General features: G+C 35.8%; 1 protein-coding gene across 7 annotated transcripts in view; it reads left to right on the top strand.

Moving 5' to 3' along the window:
• Window positions 1–6252: 6252 nt before the first annotated feature.
• The window catches only part of LOC137241060 (P protein-like), a 408891-nt gene continuing 395877 nt past the window's right edge, over window positions 6253–19266 (top strand). For 5 of the 7 annotated variants that reach the window (XM_067768236.1, XM_067768232.1, XM_067768230.1 and 2 more), the window contains exon 1: window positions 6253–6623. The gene's annotated coding sequence lies outside the window, so the exon portion shown is untranslated. The remainder of the gene's footprint in view (window positions 6624–19266) is intronic. The other 2 variants (XM_067768235.1, XM_067768234.1) reach the window with 1 other exon arrangement.

Here is a 19266-nt window from a genome sequence, read left to right as displayed (position 1 = left end):
TTTATACCAAGAAAAAGTGAGCTCAGGTAAGTACGTGGGCTAAGTTTAGTAAAGATATATCGGATTTTGCTCAAGTTATTGTGTTAATGGCCGAGCGGAAGGACAGACGGGGGACTGTGTATAAAAACTGGGCGTGGCTTCCACCGATTTCGCCCATTTTCACAGAGAACAGTTACCGTCATAGAATCTATGCTCCTACCAAATTTGAGAAGGATTGGTAAATTTTTGTTCGACTTATGGCAATAAAAGTATTTTAGACAAACTAAATGAAAATGGGCGGAGCCACGCCCATTTTGAAATTTTCTTTTATTTTTGTATTTTGTTGCATCATATCATTACTGGAGTTGAATTTTGACTTAATTTACTTATATACAGTAAAGATATTAAATTTTTTGTTAAAATTTGAATTTAAAAAATTTTTTTTAAAAAGTGGGCGTGTTCTTCATCCAATTTTGCTAATTTTTATTTAGCACATATAGAGTAATAGTAGTAACGTTCCTGCCAAATTTCATCATGATATCTTCAACGACTGCCAAATTACAGCTTGCAAAACTTTTAAATTACCTTCTTGTAAAAGTGGGCGGTGCCACGCCCATTGTCCAAAATCTTACTAATTTTCTATTCTGCGTCATAACGACAACCCATCTACCAAGTTTCGTCGCTTTATCTGTCTTTTGTAATGAGTTATCGCACTTTTTCGGTTTTTCGAAATTTTCGATATCGAAAAAGTGGGCGTGGTTATAGTCCGATATCGTTCATTTTAAATAGCGATCTGAGATGAGTGCTCAGGAACTTACATACCAAATTTCATCAGGATACCTCAAAATTTACTCAAGTTATCGTGTTAACGGACGGACGGACGGACATGGCTCAATCAAGTTTTTTTTCGATCCTGATTATTTTGATATATGGAAGTCTATATCTATCTCGATTCCTTTATATATGTACAACCAACCGTTATCCAATCAAACTTAATATACTCTGTGAGCTCTGCTCAACTGAGTATAAAAAGCACTGAAAAGGTCAAGCATATGATGTAGATATGTAATAGTTACATCACGCACTGGAAATGCACACATACCAACATACATGTTTATACCTACAACCCACTGTAATGAATATTTACTGTCGCTATGTTAATAACAGTGAAAATTTATGCAGCGGCTGCTATCGCCACTTATTAACAGTGCTGCCAAAAAGATAACGAATCGATTGTAAAGCAAGCAGAGCAACTAATGTCGACGTTGCAGCGAACACGAATACTGCTCGTGGACTGTTATCAACTTTGGTTCACTTGTTTTTTTGGTTTTAGTGCCGGCAAGCCATTTAATTAAGTAGATGCGTGCTGTTTATGAGCTGCACACAACCTTACATACAGCGGTATGTTCCAATAGGCCAGAACACTATGGTACAGGCGACTTGTTTCGATGATAAAAAGTCTATGTTTGTAAAACTGAATTACTAGCCGTGTTTTTTTTACACGCGTATACGTTTATGTTTGTGCGTAAAAAACAGCACTCATACTCGCTTAGATAATGCTCTAGAGACCCATGTAGCGGCAGTGGTTAAACAACCTTCTACAGCACTGGGTGCACCGAAAAGGGAAGACACAACCCTCTGATGGCCTAGTGTATTGTGGACACTTACCATTTTAAAAGGTGATACATAGAATTATTGTAGAGGTGAAACATAGACACATATTTCAGTTACATCTGAGTATAATGCGTATTGAAATTTAGTAGTACTAATTTTATGCGCAGCAATTTCAGAGGTGTATTTAAAGTTTGACGCTTAGCAGTCCATATAAAGTTTAAGCGTAAACGTCTATAGATGTAAAAAAAAACAGCTACTGTTGATGAAAACGATGTATGATTGTTTTTGATGTGAAAATATATGCGCGGTTCCAGGGGGGCGGGGAACTTTTTTTGTATTGACTGTAATGAAGTATATAATGCTAATCTACATAGTAATTTCTTATCACACAACGGATTTTTACTAATTTAAAATTTTTCTTGCTTTTTTACGTTATTATTACAAATATTTAAAAAAAAATTTCAGTAACGTTCCGGCATTGTAATTACAGGATTGTTTTCGGGACTTTTTCATATAGTTTCAGAATTTAGATACCTTGGATTATTCTATACAGCAACCCAGCATACAAAATAGGCTAGAATCACAAAATGTCACAGTTTTCCATTACAGGTTTAATGACTTTTCGCTGGAGAAAACCCATTAAAGAAGCTTCATATGGAATACAGGGCGAAAACACTTCGTGGCGCGGAAAATAAATTTGTGAAAAGCGGCAACTCTAGCATTCTGACCATCGTCGACTTTATCTCAGGCAGAACAGAATACTATGCCCGACTTCCAGGCCTATTTCTCGATTCACCACGCCCAATTTATTTTTTTATTATTAAGAGAGAAATCTGGTGGGGAGTTAATATGGGGCGTATGTCTAGTGAACCTGTTCAGATATGATTCAAGCTGAACAGGAGGCTTTGGGGAGGGCGAAAATTCATCAGGCGGTCGGTTTTGTCAGAAATTCAGGCACCTTGAGCGCTGTAACGTATTCCACTGGGTAGAACAACATTGATAAATGTTGGGAAATTTTATATTAACTCAGATAATCAGGTGCCTATCAATATGCTAAGATTTGCCACGATGGGATGGAGGTTGATTTATCTCACTCGAAGTGACAACGAACTACTAACATAACCAAAACCCATCTGGTTGCGCGTACAGCTAATGTGAGAAGGCGCCAACCTGGCTAGGCCACTCTGACATAACCGGTTTAAGCGCTAGCTGGGGATCCTTCATCGGCAGCGTTTGTCCAGCGCGAGATGCGGCTGCAAGCGGGCGTCTGTCTTGGATCAAGCGGCTCCCTATAAAAACGTGCAAATTATAGGAGCGCATACAATAAGCCTTAATATCCTACACAGCATTCGCTGTATTAGCTGTATGGGGGTGGACTTTTTTAATCCCTTGATGCTCAGCAGCGTTCGTGAGAAAGACGTGTGAATAATTTACTGCGAATTTGTATCGTTGCGATGCAGCGATATGCTAGAAGTAACACAACAAACAAAAAATGTTCAAATGAACTGGTTTTTATCTGTACTTAATTAGCGAGACATGCTCATCTTAATATATAAAAAACAAGGGTCAGAAAATTTTTGGCCGCGATGGACTCCTAAACTACTGAACCGATTTTGAATTTATCTAGCACCCCGTATGTAGTTTGATCTAACTTGAAAGATAGGATAGATTATATCACAGTTTATAGTCGCAATATTATTTTTTTTAAATTTTTTTTATTTGTTTATACGTAATAATAAAATGTTACGTATACGCAGTGGCACTCATATTTTCAGGTGGTGCGGATATACTTCCGATACTTGGTGTTTAATTAAACAACCTGCTTATCAATAAAAAATATTATAGCGAATGATATCAAGTATAGCACATCACCAGGCCCGCCGAGAGTGGGAGGGTCTGAGGGTGCCCGCGATTTAGAGGTACTATGACATTTTTTTTAATTCAGGAGAGTATTTAGTTGTGTAGAGGGTAATTTCCATACCCCTGGGTGACTAGGGTCTCGAGATATAGGCCAAAACGTGGGCCAGTGAAAGCCTAGACAGTGTTTATACAATATGGATATCAAATGAAAACTGTTGATGAGTGCTTTAGTACAGAGTAATATATTATCCATAGACGGACTGGGACTGGGATTAAGACTAGGACTGGAACTGAGACTCAGAGTGGGACTAGGACTGGGACTGGAATAAAATACATACCACCCTCTGGGACAGGCAATAAGGGATGCAGAAGAATGAGAAGAAATTGAGAGAAGAGAAAAGAGAGAAGGGAAGGAGATTGAGAAACAGATAGAATGAGACGAAGATGGAGATAGATGAAGCGAAAAAGACGGAGGGAGGAGTGAATAAAAGGATTAGGAAAAAGTGAAGAGGGGGGAGGGCAGAGTCAGACGGAAAAAACTTATTAAAATGTATGCAGATAGGCCAAATTTAGGGCAGGACAACGTCTGCCGGGTCTTCTAGTATCTTATACATAACAAGTTAAGGTGTCTAAGTTCGGGTATAACCGAATATAATACACTCAGCGTGAGTTTCAATTGTACATTTCGTTTCTGATAAATTACTTTTCTACATAACACGTGGCACCGCCCATTTAAAAAAAAATATGTCCCCATTTCCTCTTACAATAAAACTTGATAAGTGAAATATCATTGATTCAAAACTATTTTTTGCTAAGTTGTAGCTTATTATTCTAGTCTACGGCCCTTTTAAACATTTTTACTAGATCCCGTCCATTTTTACTAGAAATATTTTCTGCTATAAGGAAAATATGTGTACAAAATTTCATTACGATATGTTAATTTTTCTTCGAGTTATAGCTCCCGAAACATATAAAAATACTTAGTCATAAAAGGGGCGTGCCACACCCATTTTCAAAAATTTTAGTGTTTTCCAATTTAATGTTATAATTCAATTTAGAAGGTAAAATTATATTGATACAAAACTCTTTTTCGATAAGATAGAACTTATTATTTTCGTCTACGACCCTTCTAAAAATGTTTTATATAAAAGTGGGCGTATATTCTATAAATATTTCCTGCTATAGGGAAAATTTGAGTATACAATGTTATTACGATCCGTTAAATTTTCTTCGAGTTATGGCTCCCGAAACATAGAAAATTGCTTATTCGTAAAAATTTGTATCAGTCCACTTGTCAAATTTCCACATTCTAGGTGTATTATTTACTAAATAATTAGGCTTTTTGTGTTTTCCAAAATGTTGTATATATAAAAAGTGGCCGTGGTTATCATTCGATTTCGTTCTTTTTCAATACCAATCTATTCTGGGTCCAGGTAAGTTAGTGTACCAAATTTGGTAAAGTTATCATGTTAACGGGCAGACGGATGGACGGACGGACATGGCTCAATCAAATTTTTTTTCGATACTGACGATTTTGATATATGGAAGCTGTTGATGAGTGCTTTAGTAGAGGGTAAATTTCATTCCCCTGGGTGACTATGGTCGCGAGATATAGGCCAAAACGTTGGCCCGTGAACGGCTAGACAGTGTTTTTACATTACGGGTATCATATTGAAGCTGTTGATGAGTGCTTTAGTACAGCGTAATTTTCATACCTATTGGTGACCAGGGTCAAATGAAAGCTGTTGCTGAGAGCTTTAAAGTAATTTTCACTGCGATATTCGATTTAGTCGCATCAACCTGGCAAAACTGATAAATATGCATGCGAAGCTGAAAATAAAGGCATGACTTAATATTACCCACATACCTATTTATATACGTCCTATTCAATTTGCCTGAAATTTGGTATATAAATTTGCCTATATTAGTATTTACGATGCTTTTTTCCGGGAAGTAGACCAGAGACGGGCTGGGACTAGTATTAGGGCTAGGACTGGGACTGAGACTGAGACTCGGAATGGGACTGGAATAAAATTCATACCACAATCTGAGACTGGCAATAAGGGATGAAGAAGAATGAGAATAACTTGAGAGAAGAGAAAAGAAAGAAGGAGACTGAGAAACAGATAGAATGAGACGAGGATGGTGAAAGATGAAGCGAGAAGACGGAGGGCGAAGTGAATAAGAAGATTAGCAAAAAGTGTAGAAGGGGGAGGGCAGATTAATACGGAAAAAGGGTATTAAAATGTATGCAGATAGACCAAATTTAGGGCAGAACAACGTCTGCCGGGTCTGCTAGTTGCTTTATACAATTATTTTTGTTATTGATGTTAGAGAAAAATGACAAAGTTTAGAAACGGTGATGGTTACTAGGACACATTTCTGAATTTCACATCTTCATCAGCTAGCTTGGAATAAGAAGAAGTCAATACCCATTTCTCCTTTTGTTGTGTTGATTTTTTTTGTCCACAAAATAAGGAGTGCTGACCCATAGTACTGTTTTCGACGCTCAATGGCGCATGTTAAATGCCAACAAGTTTGTTGTGTTTGGTTTGTTTTTACTTTCTTTCTTTTGACTATTTTCTTTTTTTTTTCTTTTTTAATTTTAACTTCGGCAATAACAGCTGGTCGGTATTTACAAGTATGTTTGTATGCAATTGGAGGTGGTTGTGCAGGAGGTGTTACTGTTAGAGCTACTGTTACTGTTGCTGTTATTCGCTCCAGTGCCACAATCGCAGTCACTTAACAAGGAAAATTGCTGCTACTTGAGATTTATTTAGTTTGCAACTGTCGTGGAAAACGAATGCCGTCTTAAATATCTAACGGAACGTGCAGAGTCGTAGCGTTTGAAAGATTTTTTGTATCTTGTGATTAAATATACATACCTACAATACATATATATGTACCTGATATGGATATACATATATGCACATATGAAATGCTTGTCTTTTAAAATATATAAATTAAAAAAATTATTAACAAGTACGCGCATAAAGAAGTTAACCAGTGAGGAGTAGAGAAGTTGCTTGTGCGTTAAGTTAGAAGAATTCAAAACAGTGAATGCGAGTAAAGCCAAATGTATGTCTACGTAATAATGAAGTAGAGAAAATTTCTTGTTTTGGCAATAACATTTCTCTATTTTCATTTTGTGTATGGTGCTGTGCATTTTTGTAAGTGTATTTGTGTGAAAAGTATATCTTTGCAGAAAAATTCAATTTTGAATACCTAAATGCTGTGAAAAGTGCATCAAAATTATATTTTCATAAACAATTTTTTAAAATTTTTATTAAAATATTAGCTTATAGAAATATCGATATCAGATTGAGTTGATCTTAAATTGGACAACATTTTCTGTTTCGAAATGGACCATTTGGTGAATCTGCTATGTTATCGAAAGTTTTTTAAAAGAAGTTTTTAATCAAGGCTTACAAGGCCATATAATATTATTTTTTTTGTTTGGTTTTAAAACAAATAAATAAAACTTCTAAAACTCAAATTGAAATATTGTTTTTTGCTGGACAATAAAACTGTTTTGGTTTTTAACAAAAATAGATAGTCAAATGAAAGTTACAAATGATTTAAAATATGCACATCACATAAAATAAATAAATTTAAGGCGCGTTAACCTCCGAAGACATTTCAGGCTGAGCTTCTCTACAAATTTGCGTCGTGTATCTTTTTTTAATGTTCCCTACAAATTGGCGGAACGGGACCTACATGTTTTATGACGACTATGAACGGCATCTGCAAGAAAGATGAGTTTTCACTGAGAAGCTTTTCATGGCAGAAATATATTCGGAGTGCTTGCCAAATCACTTGCGAGGGTCGAACCCGCTTAGAAAAACTTTCTTCTTACTAAAAAAACATGTTTATACAATTTTTATGTTGCTTTGCCCGGGGCGTGAACCCAGGATCTTCGATGTGGTAGGCGGAGCACGCTACCAACCCACCACGGCGGCTGCCACAATTCACATAGAATTGATAAAAACAAAATAATTTTTATAAGTTTTTAAGCGGGGATTACCCTTATTGCTTAAAATGTATGAAAACATTTATTTGAAGCAATTTTTAATTTATAATTTATTTAATAATCTGGGAAAAATTTAAACAACGCGACATCAGGGCGGACGGACGGGCATGGCTCCTGATATCACGTTGTTTAAATTTTTCCCAAATTATTTAATAAATTATAAATTAAAAATTGCTTCAAATAAATGTTTTCATACATATATATATACTATAAATAGAACAAAGCAACAACACCAAGTTTCTCTGAAACCGCCTTACCAACGCATAACTTTACCATATGATGCCATACGAAGTATGGACTATGAATAAAGAAAATATGCAAAGAAGGCAATTGGGATAAGGTTTATAACAACTAAGGCATGACGTGGCTGAATGCGTTTGTAACACTTCAACCATCGTAGGAGTGCGGGTTCAAATCCCACTCCCGGGAGAAAAGGCTTTGAAGAGATTTAAAAGGTATAATCGAAACAGCTGTCGCCTTGTCCGTCCTGATGTTACGTTGTTTAAATGTTTCCCAAATTATTCAACAAAACAATTTTTTTTATTGATATTAGAGAAAATTGTAAAGTTTCCAAACGGCGAAATGTACGAGGACATGTTTCTGAATTTCACTTCTTCATCAGCTAGCTTCTCGGGAGCTGAGTATTGAAGTCGAAATCTCCAACATTCGTACTTTATACTAGTCTAAAGGCAGATTCCTTTACCCACTCAGTATGACCCGCTGTCCGTTTTGCAATTTTGAATAGGTTCTAGAAGAATTCTAGTATTTGCCAACAGGGCGGAGTTATATTATAACATAAGCCCTCCTACCTAATTGGTGCATTTTCGTTTGTTCGAGAAACAAATTCAGGTAACACCATGCACACAAGTAATCTATGTGAGGTGTTTGTTAACCGGCCAGTTAAACTTATCCTATGTTTTTCCAAATCTCAAAATTTTTCTTAAAAAAAAAAACAAAAAACTAGTGGGATTGGGACGAAAAATGAAAGCGACAGTGAAATACGAACTTTAAATTCCAATTTGGGTAGCGGTTGTTCAAGGCTTCGCCAAGACTTTGAGTCAAAACGGCAAATGGATCCTATATCTTAAGTTACAGCTCTACTAATATAAAGGTAAAAGAAACCATCCATCACAATCAGTAGGTAGATAATAAACGCTTGTTTACGCCATACTGGCCCCCGGCAGCGGAGTGACAAACATTCCGAGGGATTTTCTGCCTTGCAATGCTTTTTAGCGATAGCTCATGGCAATTGACAAATGGGAGAAGAAGTTCGGTTTAAATCTCAGATCGTTAAAAAACTTAGCACAGTGATGCTTGCTCATATGTGTTTCTGAGTTATAAGCTTTACAGCAGTTGGTTTTTTGCATACTGGCATGCGATCGCATCAATCCGCTATTTTTGATCTGCAGGTCTGCAGTGGATTTGCCTCAGTGTTAATGTTGATACAATGTTAAGGTTGGGATTAACTGGCCGGCCCACGAGGACATCACATAGATTGAATGAGTCCTTAGTTCCACTAGAAGGTTTTTTAAGGACTAAATTGTAAAACCCTATCAAAAACCAGGACATGTGTTTTAAAATAATTCTGTCCTTTGGCTAATACTAGAAGTTTTCTGGAACCCATGTCACTCGCTGCTTCTAGATCTGACAGCTGTATCACTCCTAAAAGCTGGAGTTTTAGCCTGGAAAGCGCAGGGCACCAACCCGCACTTTCTACATCTGCTATAAACTGACCAAGCTTAATTTAAAGGTATGTGACGCCAGTCAGAATACGCGTCATGAGTATACAGTCCTCCCGTTTTAAGGATAGAAGTAACCTTGTTAGCCTAAAGCTGTAAGACCTACATATGATCTTCGACACTTTGTAGCCCCAAGCTTGGGTCCACGCCTGCCTTTTTTGGTCGATCATGTGCACCTTTCGCCTTTTCTTAATCTCGACCCAACCTAATTGGATGATGTGCTATGCGAGATTATTGCCTTGTAGTCGAACTATATTTGATGCTTAATTGTAAACTACATATCACTGCTGCTGGAAAATAATTACCTCTCTCTGAATTCACATGTCAAGAAGTGGAGTTATTACTTCTCGTATATGTGACTTGCTGAGAGCCGAAAAATGTTTTAGAATCTTGTTAAATTTCTTTCATTGGTAATGAGGTGACATCAATCACGTATCACATGCGCACGTGCGCAAACCGGCAGTGCGTGTCTTAACTCACGTGTTTGTGAGAAACTGAGGACCTCGTTGAGATTTTCTTCTACATACGGAAGGGAGTGTAATCCCAGGAACATCTTCCTGGAAGATGTGCTTTTCTTTACTACGAATATCGAATATTGAACTCCGAGAGTGAGCTTCGAAGGTCATTTATCGGTATGCATCAAGGGCTACTTAATTGCTGTACGAATCATATGCTCATTAGTTCATCCGTATCCGATAGGTTCGTATGACTTACGACGAAGAGTCACTGGTATTTTTGTACAAGTTAGTTTAGAATTGCAGATGCCACTCTTATTTTCCATTTCGAAACATAGGGATTAACTGTGCCCTTTGATATGTGTGTGTATGATTACCATATGATCACAGCTACTGCGCAGGAACTATCTCAGTGACGAGAGCCGTGACTACGTATACAATTAACACATGGCTATTTTTTCGAATATGAAGTTGTGACCTACTAAGATATTTCAGTCGTGGTGATAAAATGAGAAGTACAGACATTTTTTCCATTTCAAGCGACCATACCAATGCCCTCTCCAATGCTCTCTCAACTTACTGTGATACATATATAAATCATAGTATATACAAGCACAAATCACGGATTCATTGATTCAAACGTTACAGCCAACGGTAGTGCTAATAAATCTGTAATTTTGTGATTGGGACTGCGATTACTAGTATTAGTGAACGAACGAGACCTAGATGACGTCATAATGAATCACGCCGATTTATTCAAAGTTGTCGCTGCGATTCACTGTGACTTTTGAGTCGTTGTGGCAAAATTATATGAGTATTTGCTTACTCTATACACATTTTGAAAATTCTTGCAACTCTTGTTCCTATATGGATATGTTTTTTTAATAGAACTAGCGTACATACACATAATTATTTTTATCACTTGAGAGTGATATATGTATGTAGGTAAGGTTTCAGTCGTCGCATCTTCTAATTTGTTTAAATCTATGACGACCGTAGGTTAGTATACTCACAGATAATAGACAGCTTAATATGAACGGAGCGAAAATCAAATACAACAATAAGGTAGAGAATTTTGTTTAAGTAGCTAAAAAATTTTTTACAGATGCTGAATGCAATTTTATGTGTCTACTGCTGTTATCGACTATTTTTGCATTGAGTACTTACCTCCCTGCCAAAAATGCGATTAGTCTAATATGAATCCAGGATGAGTCGCAATGGAGTATGCGACTTAATCAGTTTTGATATCTTTGTACGCGTGGAACTGCTCCATTTTTCGTTGCCATTTTCTTAAAATGGACTAAATTGATTTCGAACGGACTAATCCCAACAGTATCCTAAAGGGACTAAAGGGGATCAATTATGCCTAAATGTAAACAAAAGAGATTAATCGGAGACCAATCTTTTTAGGGATTAATAACACGTTTTTTGTAGTGTTGTATTACACATACATACATATTTACAAACATATCAACTTTTGGTGTCATGCGTGCTACACTGCGTATGAAAGCAGAATAACAATATTTTGCAAAAATACAACTATGCATATGTACGTGAGTACATATGTTTGTATATACATAATTTATGTGTAGTAAACATATCGGTATCAGCAGACAGCTTCACTTTTATGTTTCATGAATGAATATTCTGATAAGAAAAATCTGTGAATTCTATAAATAAATAAATATTATTGACCTAACGAACTCAATGCGGTTGAAGACCCTTTAAAGCAATCTATGGTTCTTTCCATACCACAATAAAACTCCAGAAAAGTCCTATCTGTACAGCGAAGCTTTCTCCAAAAAAATTAATGAAAGTGTGATAGACCCATTTTTAGATCTTTGTTCTATCTGACTATCGGAATCTATCTAATCTCCAAATTTACCAGATGGATTTTTATGAAACTTTGACTTGTGGATATACGGTTGTCGCGGGTGCAATCCGGGCTGGGGAAATCGAATAACGAAATGACTTCGAAAATAATCCCAAAGTCATTCCAAAACAGTCCTAAAATGATTTCGAAATAGCCTAGAAATGATATCTAAAATGAGCGTGAAGTGATTCTGTAACAGTTCTTAATTAGTTTCGGAATAGTCGCGAAATTATTATGAAAGTAATCCCGAAGTGATCCTGCAATTGTTGCAAATTGGTTCCAAAATAGTCTCGAAATAATTTTGTTAATAATCCCGAAGCTATCCTGAAATCATTCTGTAATAGTCTCGAAGTGATCCAGAACTAAATAATCCCGTACTGATTCTAAGTTTGTTCCAATAGTCCTTAAACGGACTCTATAACAACCTTAAATGGTTTCTAAAGAGTCTCCACAATTTGTGCTGAAATTATACCTAAAATAATCCCCAAGTGATTCTGTAACATTCCTATAATGGTTTCAAAATGGTCCCAAAATTATACCTAAAATAGTCCCGAAGTGATCCTGAAAAAAAATAGTCCGAAAGAGATCTTGCAATTATCCGTATTTAAGCTTTAGTGATTCAGAGGGCGAATAGTTTTTATACTCAATTGAGCAGAGCTCACAGAGTATATTAACTTTGATTGGATAACGGTTGTTTGTACAGGTATAAAGGAATCGAGATAGATATAGACTTCCATATATCAAAATCATCAGGATCGAAAAAAAATTTGACTGAGCCATGTCCGTCTGTTCCTCCGCCCGTTAACACGATAACTTGAGTAAATTTTGAGGTATCTTGATGAAATTTGATACGTAGGTTCCTGAGCACTCATCTCAGATCGCTATTTAAAATGAACAATATCGGACTATAACCACGCCCACTTTTTCGATATCGAAAATTACGAAAAACCGAAAAAGTGCGATAATTCATAACCAAACACGAATAAAGCGATGAAACTTGGTAGATGAGTTGAACTTATGACGCAGAATAGAAAATTAGTAAAATTTTGGACAATGGGCGTGGCACCGCCCACTTTTAAAAGAAGGTAATTTAAAAGTTTTGCAAGCTGTAATTTGGCAGTCCTTGAAGATATCATGATGAAATTTGGCAGGAACGTTATTCCTATTACTATATGTATGCCTAATAAAAATTAGCAAAATTTTTTTTTTAAGTCAAATTTTAACAAAAAATTTAACATCTTTACAGTATATAAGTAAATTATGTTAACATTCAACTCCAGTGCAACAAAATGCAAAATTAAAAGAAAATTTCAAAATGGGCGTGGCTCCGCCGTTTTTCATTTATTTGTCTAGGATACTTTTAATGCCATAATTCGAACAAAAATTTACCAATCCTTATGAAATTTGGTAGGGCCTTAGATTCTGGGACGATAACTTATTTCTGTGAAAAAGGGCGAAATCGGTTAAAGCCACGCCCAGTTTTTATACACAGTCGGCCGTCTGTCCTTCCGCTCGGCCGTTAACACGATAGCTTGAGCAAAAATCGATATATCTGTACTAAACTCAGTTCACGTACTTATCTGAACTCACTTTGTATTGGTATAAAAAATGGCCGAAATCGAACTGTGACCACGCCCACTTTTTCGATATCGAAAATTACGAAAAACAAAAAAATGCCATAATTCTATACCAAATACGAAAAAAGGGATGAAACACGGTATTTGGATTAGTTTATTGACGCAAAATATAACTTTAGAAAAAAACTTTGTAAAATGGGTGTGACACCTACCATATTAAGTAGAATGAAATGAAAAAGTTCTGCAGGGCGAAATAAAAAACCGTTGAAATCTTGGCAGGAATACTGTTCGTGGTATTATATATATAAATAAATTAGCGGTATCTAACAGATGATGTTCTGGGTCACCCTGGTCCACATTTTGTTCGATATCTGGAAAACGCCTTCACATATACAACTACCACCACTCCCTTTTAAAAGCCTTATTAATACCTTTAATTTGATACCCATATTGTACAAACATATTCTAAAGTCACCCCCTGGCGTCCACCTATAGAACTAAGGCCCACTCCCTTTTAAAATACTCATTAACACCTTTCATTTTATACACATGTTATACAAACACATTCCAGGCTTACCCTCGGTTAATTTTCCTACATGATTATTTTCCCTTATGTTGCCACCATAGCTCTCAACTGAGTATGTAATGTTCGGTTACACCCGAACTAAACCTTCCTTACTTGTTTTTTTATAATTTTATTATTTGTTATTTTAGTGGACTGTATGTTATTTGATATGTTTATGTTATTTATTTGTTCTTTTAGAACAACATAGGATACTAAGCACCTGTTACAACTTGTTATGTATTCAATTGGGGGCGGGCACTTGCGCTCGGAGGGAAAAGCTTCCACATTTCGCTATGAAACCCTCGCTTTTGCAGCTTGTACATATTTATTGGGGGCGAGCACTTCCGCTCTAAGGTATTGGCTTCGCTTTGAGCCAACTTATTTTGCTATGAAACACCCCGATTTCGGATAAAAATTTTAAACTGTATCTTTAGGATATTTCGCTAATCAGTTGAGAATTACAAGCGCACTAAATGGCTAAGGAAACAAACGACATAAAAATGTTCTTAGTTTATGTCATTTAAACAATCCCGAAATTAGTTCGAAACAATAATAGTCATGAAGAGATCCTGAAATGGAACGTGGAATGTCAGAAAGAAGATCTTATAGGTGGAGACGTTGATCTTTGGATCGAATTCGAGATAGGATAAAGATGAAGGTGGAGATGGAAAAGAAGAGAGATTAAGATTGTGATTAAAATAGTAGATTAGAAGAAAAGGGTGCCTGAGGTGATAAGAAATCATCTTAATGAGCCAGTGCACTGAATTGTGCACTCTACCTTATGTTAAAGGCATCGTCCATGCTCGAAAGATCCTCATCTAAGCAAAATAAAGGAAACTATGTGTAAGGGCGATTTAATTAATTTTCCCAGAATTGAATATCGCCCCAACTGAATCGACAACTTATATTTACACGTAGTTAGTCTTTCTTCACACCAATCATTCATGGAATTTCTTTTTTTTTGCCTTAAATAAATAATGCCAATTAAAGTTTAACAAGCAAAACTCTGGAAAACATTGTTCATACAAATAATTTCAGCTCACGCGCACGTTACTGGATATGTCGCGTCAGCTCATTTCCAAACACCACACGTCAGTCCTCTCTAGGGCTTATATATTATCATTCGGCAGATACCTACTCATCCCGAGTGAGTATATAACTACTTACTTGTATAAACAGTATGGACAAAAGAAACGCATCTGCGACGTCCACAGTTTTTTGGAAATAATCAAGGTGTATGGCTTATTAGAGTTAAATTTTAATCAGAATCTGAAGCCCATAGCAAATCATAGTGAGCGTGTGTGTCACCTTAGAAAAAGATCCAAAGTTAGAAAATCTAAATATAAATTATTCTGCCCTGTCCAAAGCAGTATTTTCTCCAGTTTATTATACCATCGAAACAGCTGTGCTGGAAATTTAATTAATTTATCTGCGCCCGATTGATTTTCACTTTTACTGACCAACTGCTGCGTGTGTGAATGCAGTCAGCTGTGGATCAACATTTTCCAATATTTTCCATAAGCGAAAGAATTCAAGAATTTGTTGCTGCGGTATACTTTCCATGTTCTCGGTCATGGTAGCGAGCGTGTGTAGTCATCACCTTCGACTTAACATAGACTATGGTGCACTGCTGACGTCACAATGACAATCAATGTGCTGAGAGCGACATTGGCGACGCGGCGACACTTCGACATTATGAAATTGGATGGTCTAATTTTGTTTTAATTGTTATTGTTGTAACGTTTGTGCTTTTAAGGGTCATGTTAATGGGGTTCTGGTGTGTTGGCTGGAGGGGTGAAGGGGTGGTGTTAATAGAAAACGTTGCTCGGGGGCTCATCAAAAACGCTTTTTGTCTTGCCTCATTTCCTTAATTTATTTGCTGATACGTTTTTGTTCTTTTAGTAATTTCCCCCTTGTAGCAAATAAATTTTAAATTCCGTTTTTAGCTGCAGGGGTCGAAAGCTTTGTCAACAGATAAGCGGTTAAAAGGGGTGAAATAATTTATTTAATAATTTGGGAAAAATTTAAACAACTTGACATCAGGACGGACAAGGCGACAGCTGTTTCGATTATACCTTGTAAGGCTTTGAAGAGATTTACAAGGTATAATCGGAACAGCTGTCGCCTTGTCCGTCCTGATGTCACGTTCTTTAAATTTTTCCCAAATTATTAAATAAATAATAAATGATTTAATTTAATAAAGTCGATTGGATAATCTTCATTTCTTTTAAATAAAAAAGTATTCATTCAAAGAAAATTTAAATATTTTATAAGCCTACCTTTAGATAAATAGACCGAAAATTGCGGAAAATCTTCGGGATTACCTTGATGCATATCGAAGTTTAAGTACACTTAAAACAAAATTCATAAAAACTAGCTATTTTTTCAAACAACTGTTATAATTTGCGTTAAGGTCCATTTGTATAAAGGAAGTGTCATACATTTTTTTTTAAATAAATCATTTTAATTAAGCTCCAGACTATCTAAAATAAAAAAAAATTTAGTATAAAAAAACAAACATTTTGCACAAGACCACCTTTATATAAATGGACTAAATATCAACCGATTTTTTTTCTTGAATAATGAGATTGTACGGACGCATATCAATGTTTCAATTGTCTTGCTATAGAATTTATTAAAACTTTTTATCATTTTGGAGAGAAATGCTGTTTACTTTTGGTACATTTATATAAAGGTGATCTAACAAAACATTATATCGATAAAATAACTAGAATTATCATAGTCCCCTGCGTACACTATAAGACATTTTTAAGTTGGTACCGAACCATAATTTGGATTATGGGAACCTTTAAAGAGCAAAATTAATAGAAACTGCTTTCTTAAGCAATAGAAGTGAGCGCACCATTATAGATCAAAAATGTATGACATTATTTGCAAGTTTTAAATTAAAACGGATGAAAAAAGAAAATAATTCAACTTGAGTTAAGAGATTGCTATGAAATATGTTCACACCAGCGAATTAATTGAGCAATTAAGACTTTTTCGTAGTAATATGCTAATTTTTCAACTATCTCTTTTATTGCGCAAATAAAAATGTTTAGCTGCTCGATCAATTCTAGTCGGAGTTTTAATTGAGTGGTAGGTCAATAGGTCGTGTGCTGTCCTGTCATACCAAAAGTCCCAGGTTCAAGTAACATCAAAATAGCATACACATTATTTTTCGAAACATAATTTGGTTTGACAAGATCGTCCAATGTCTTAAAGCTACAAACAAATTTAATTCTTATTTTTTTTTTTAATTCATTGTTTTTAGTTGAAATAAATTTGCCGTAAGAATTAATATTCCTGAATTCTAGATTCGTTGTAAACCAATTTATTTACGCTACAGGCGGCGCATCATTTCAATTATCAAACAAAAGCGTCTTTTTGCTTTTATAGGATATGCTTGACTTCCTGGCAGACGGTGGCAAATGTCTCAAGGTTTTTATGGTATTAAAGAAGCTCAAATAGCATCAAATATAGAGAATTTGCGCAACTTAAGATGTCCTTTGTAAAACAGACGATTTGCTACAAATGAGGGGAAACGACCAGACAGTAAAATAATGCAAAATTCATTATGTTAAAGTAAATGCAATGCAATGGTCTTGAGGACGAGTTAAGTTGGTATACGTAATTTAAAGTCCTGATAGTTAGTGAATCAAATCGTCACTCTACTCAACCTTTCGTGTATTCATGGGAAAGATCTTAGGTTCGAGCTCTAGTACCGGATATATGAAACTAAGAAAAAAAACAACAATCTCTACAGACCTCGCACGTCCTCCCAGTGTGATTATATTGAAAGTTCTTTTAAAAAAGTACCCGACTGTAAAAAGGTACTTTGATCCAAAACAGTACCTGGTTTTAAGAAAGAAAATACTCGGTTCTAAAAATTGCCCTGATTCGAAAAATTATCCGATTTTAAAAAAAGAAATTCATATGCGAAAAGTACTCGTTTCTGAAAAAGTACCCAGACCTGATATGTATTCGGTTTTAAGAAAGTACCTAGATCCAAAAATGAATTAGTTTTAAAAAAGTACCCGGAAGCGATATGAATTCGCCGGATACCCGGTTTTCGAAAGTACCCGGTTCCAGAAGTATTCGGCTCTGAAAAAGTGCCAGATCTCAAAAGCAACCAGGTTTAAAAAAACCACTTTGCCGTTTTAAGCCATTCTCAAATCAACTTGAACCCAAACAAAACATTTCATCAAAATCATTCCAGTTTTGGAAGCAGTTCAGTGACATACACATAGACCACAGAAATATTTATGTATGCAGGTTAACGAGAAAACTAAATTTTTTTATTGAGTATTTATTATATGCTTTATCTTTACTTCGAGGGATTATCCAAATGTTAAGATAATCCGTTAGTTCTACTGTAAAAAAAAATCAAATTAGTATCTAAATGCCTAGATATCGTATTGTGACTAATATGAGTGACACTAAGTAATACTCACATCCCTAGTCTGATGCTAAGTAAATGAAGTCAGGACAACAATAAAGCAGAAAGTCACTTGTATCTACATAAACGAATAAAACATTATGTCTACACATATGTACGTACACTCAGCAGAGAAGAGATGCACAGACACATGCAGATATCTTATCTGAGATGCTCCCAAAAGTATGCAATTGTAATTGTTGCAGTGTCGCTCATAAATACACGCATATGGGAACTATATACGTGCATCTGTAGTTATAATTATATGGCGGTAACTAAGTAAATTCTGGAAGCGCCTAGATAATGCCACGAGGAAATCACACAGTATAAAAGCACCAGCGGTAGAGGCGCTATAATCAGTTTTTGATTAAGCACGCAATCTGTCAGACAATAGTAGAGTTTCATTTAAGCTATCAGTCAGTTTGGTTATTAAGCCAGCTAGTTTCAAAATATAAGTGTTATTGTGAAGTACTTTAATAAAGGCAATTTTTCCATTATTCCATATTGGAGTTATTTATTCAACAGTTTAGTGCGACTTAGCAAAAGGGCAAATAAGAGGATTTACAGTAAATTCGTTACAGTATCATAGGTACTAAATTGAGAAAAAATATAGCTTAGTATTAGAGATATACGCCGCCGATAAACGCCGCCGCCGCCGCCGATTTTAGTCGTTTTTCTCACGCCGCCGCCGAATGTCAAAAATATCGGCGCAGCGGCGGCGTCCGGCGCGCCAATATGTTTCCTACTCACCTACCATTTATTTTTCATCTCGAAAATTGGTCCGATATGGTCGAAAGGGGTATCAAAGGATGCGCATCACTGCCAGTTATAAAAATCCAATTACGAAGTTTAACACTTTCTAACCGTTCAAAAGTTATTTGAGAGAACAGGCGCTTTCAATGCCAGCTTAATACAGGTTTCGCATCACCGAATTCATCAAGTTATTAAAACAAAGCACTAAAAGAAAAGTTATATAATAAATTTATATGCTCACTTTGCATTTTTTTTTTTTTTTTTCAAAAAATTAATAATGAAAAATGACTTCAAATAAAATGGCCCAAGAATAAGAGAAATCAGTGATGCAAAATCGTTTAGTAGGTTCTAGGGGCATAAACACTTCTTTGAAACGATTCTCA

This window comes from Eurosta solidaginis, chromosome 2 (genome assembly GCF_040869045.1).
Source record: "Eurosta solidaginis isolate ZX-2024a chromosome 2, ASM4086904v1, whole genome shotgun sequence".
Taxonomy (NCBI): Eukaryota; Metazoa; Arthropoda; class Insecta; order Diptera; family Tephritidae; genus Eurosta; species Eurosta solidaginis.
Note: the sequence above shows the minus strand (reverse complement) of the source record. Positions and strands in the feature narration are given on the sequence as shown.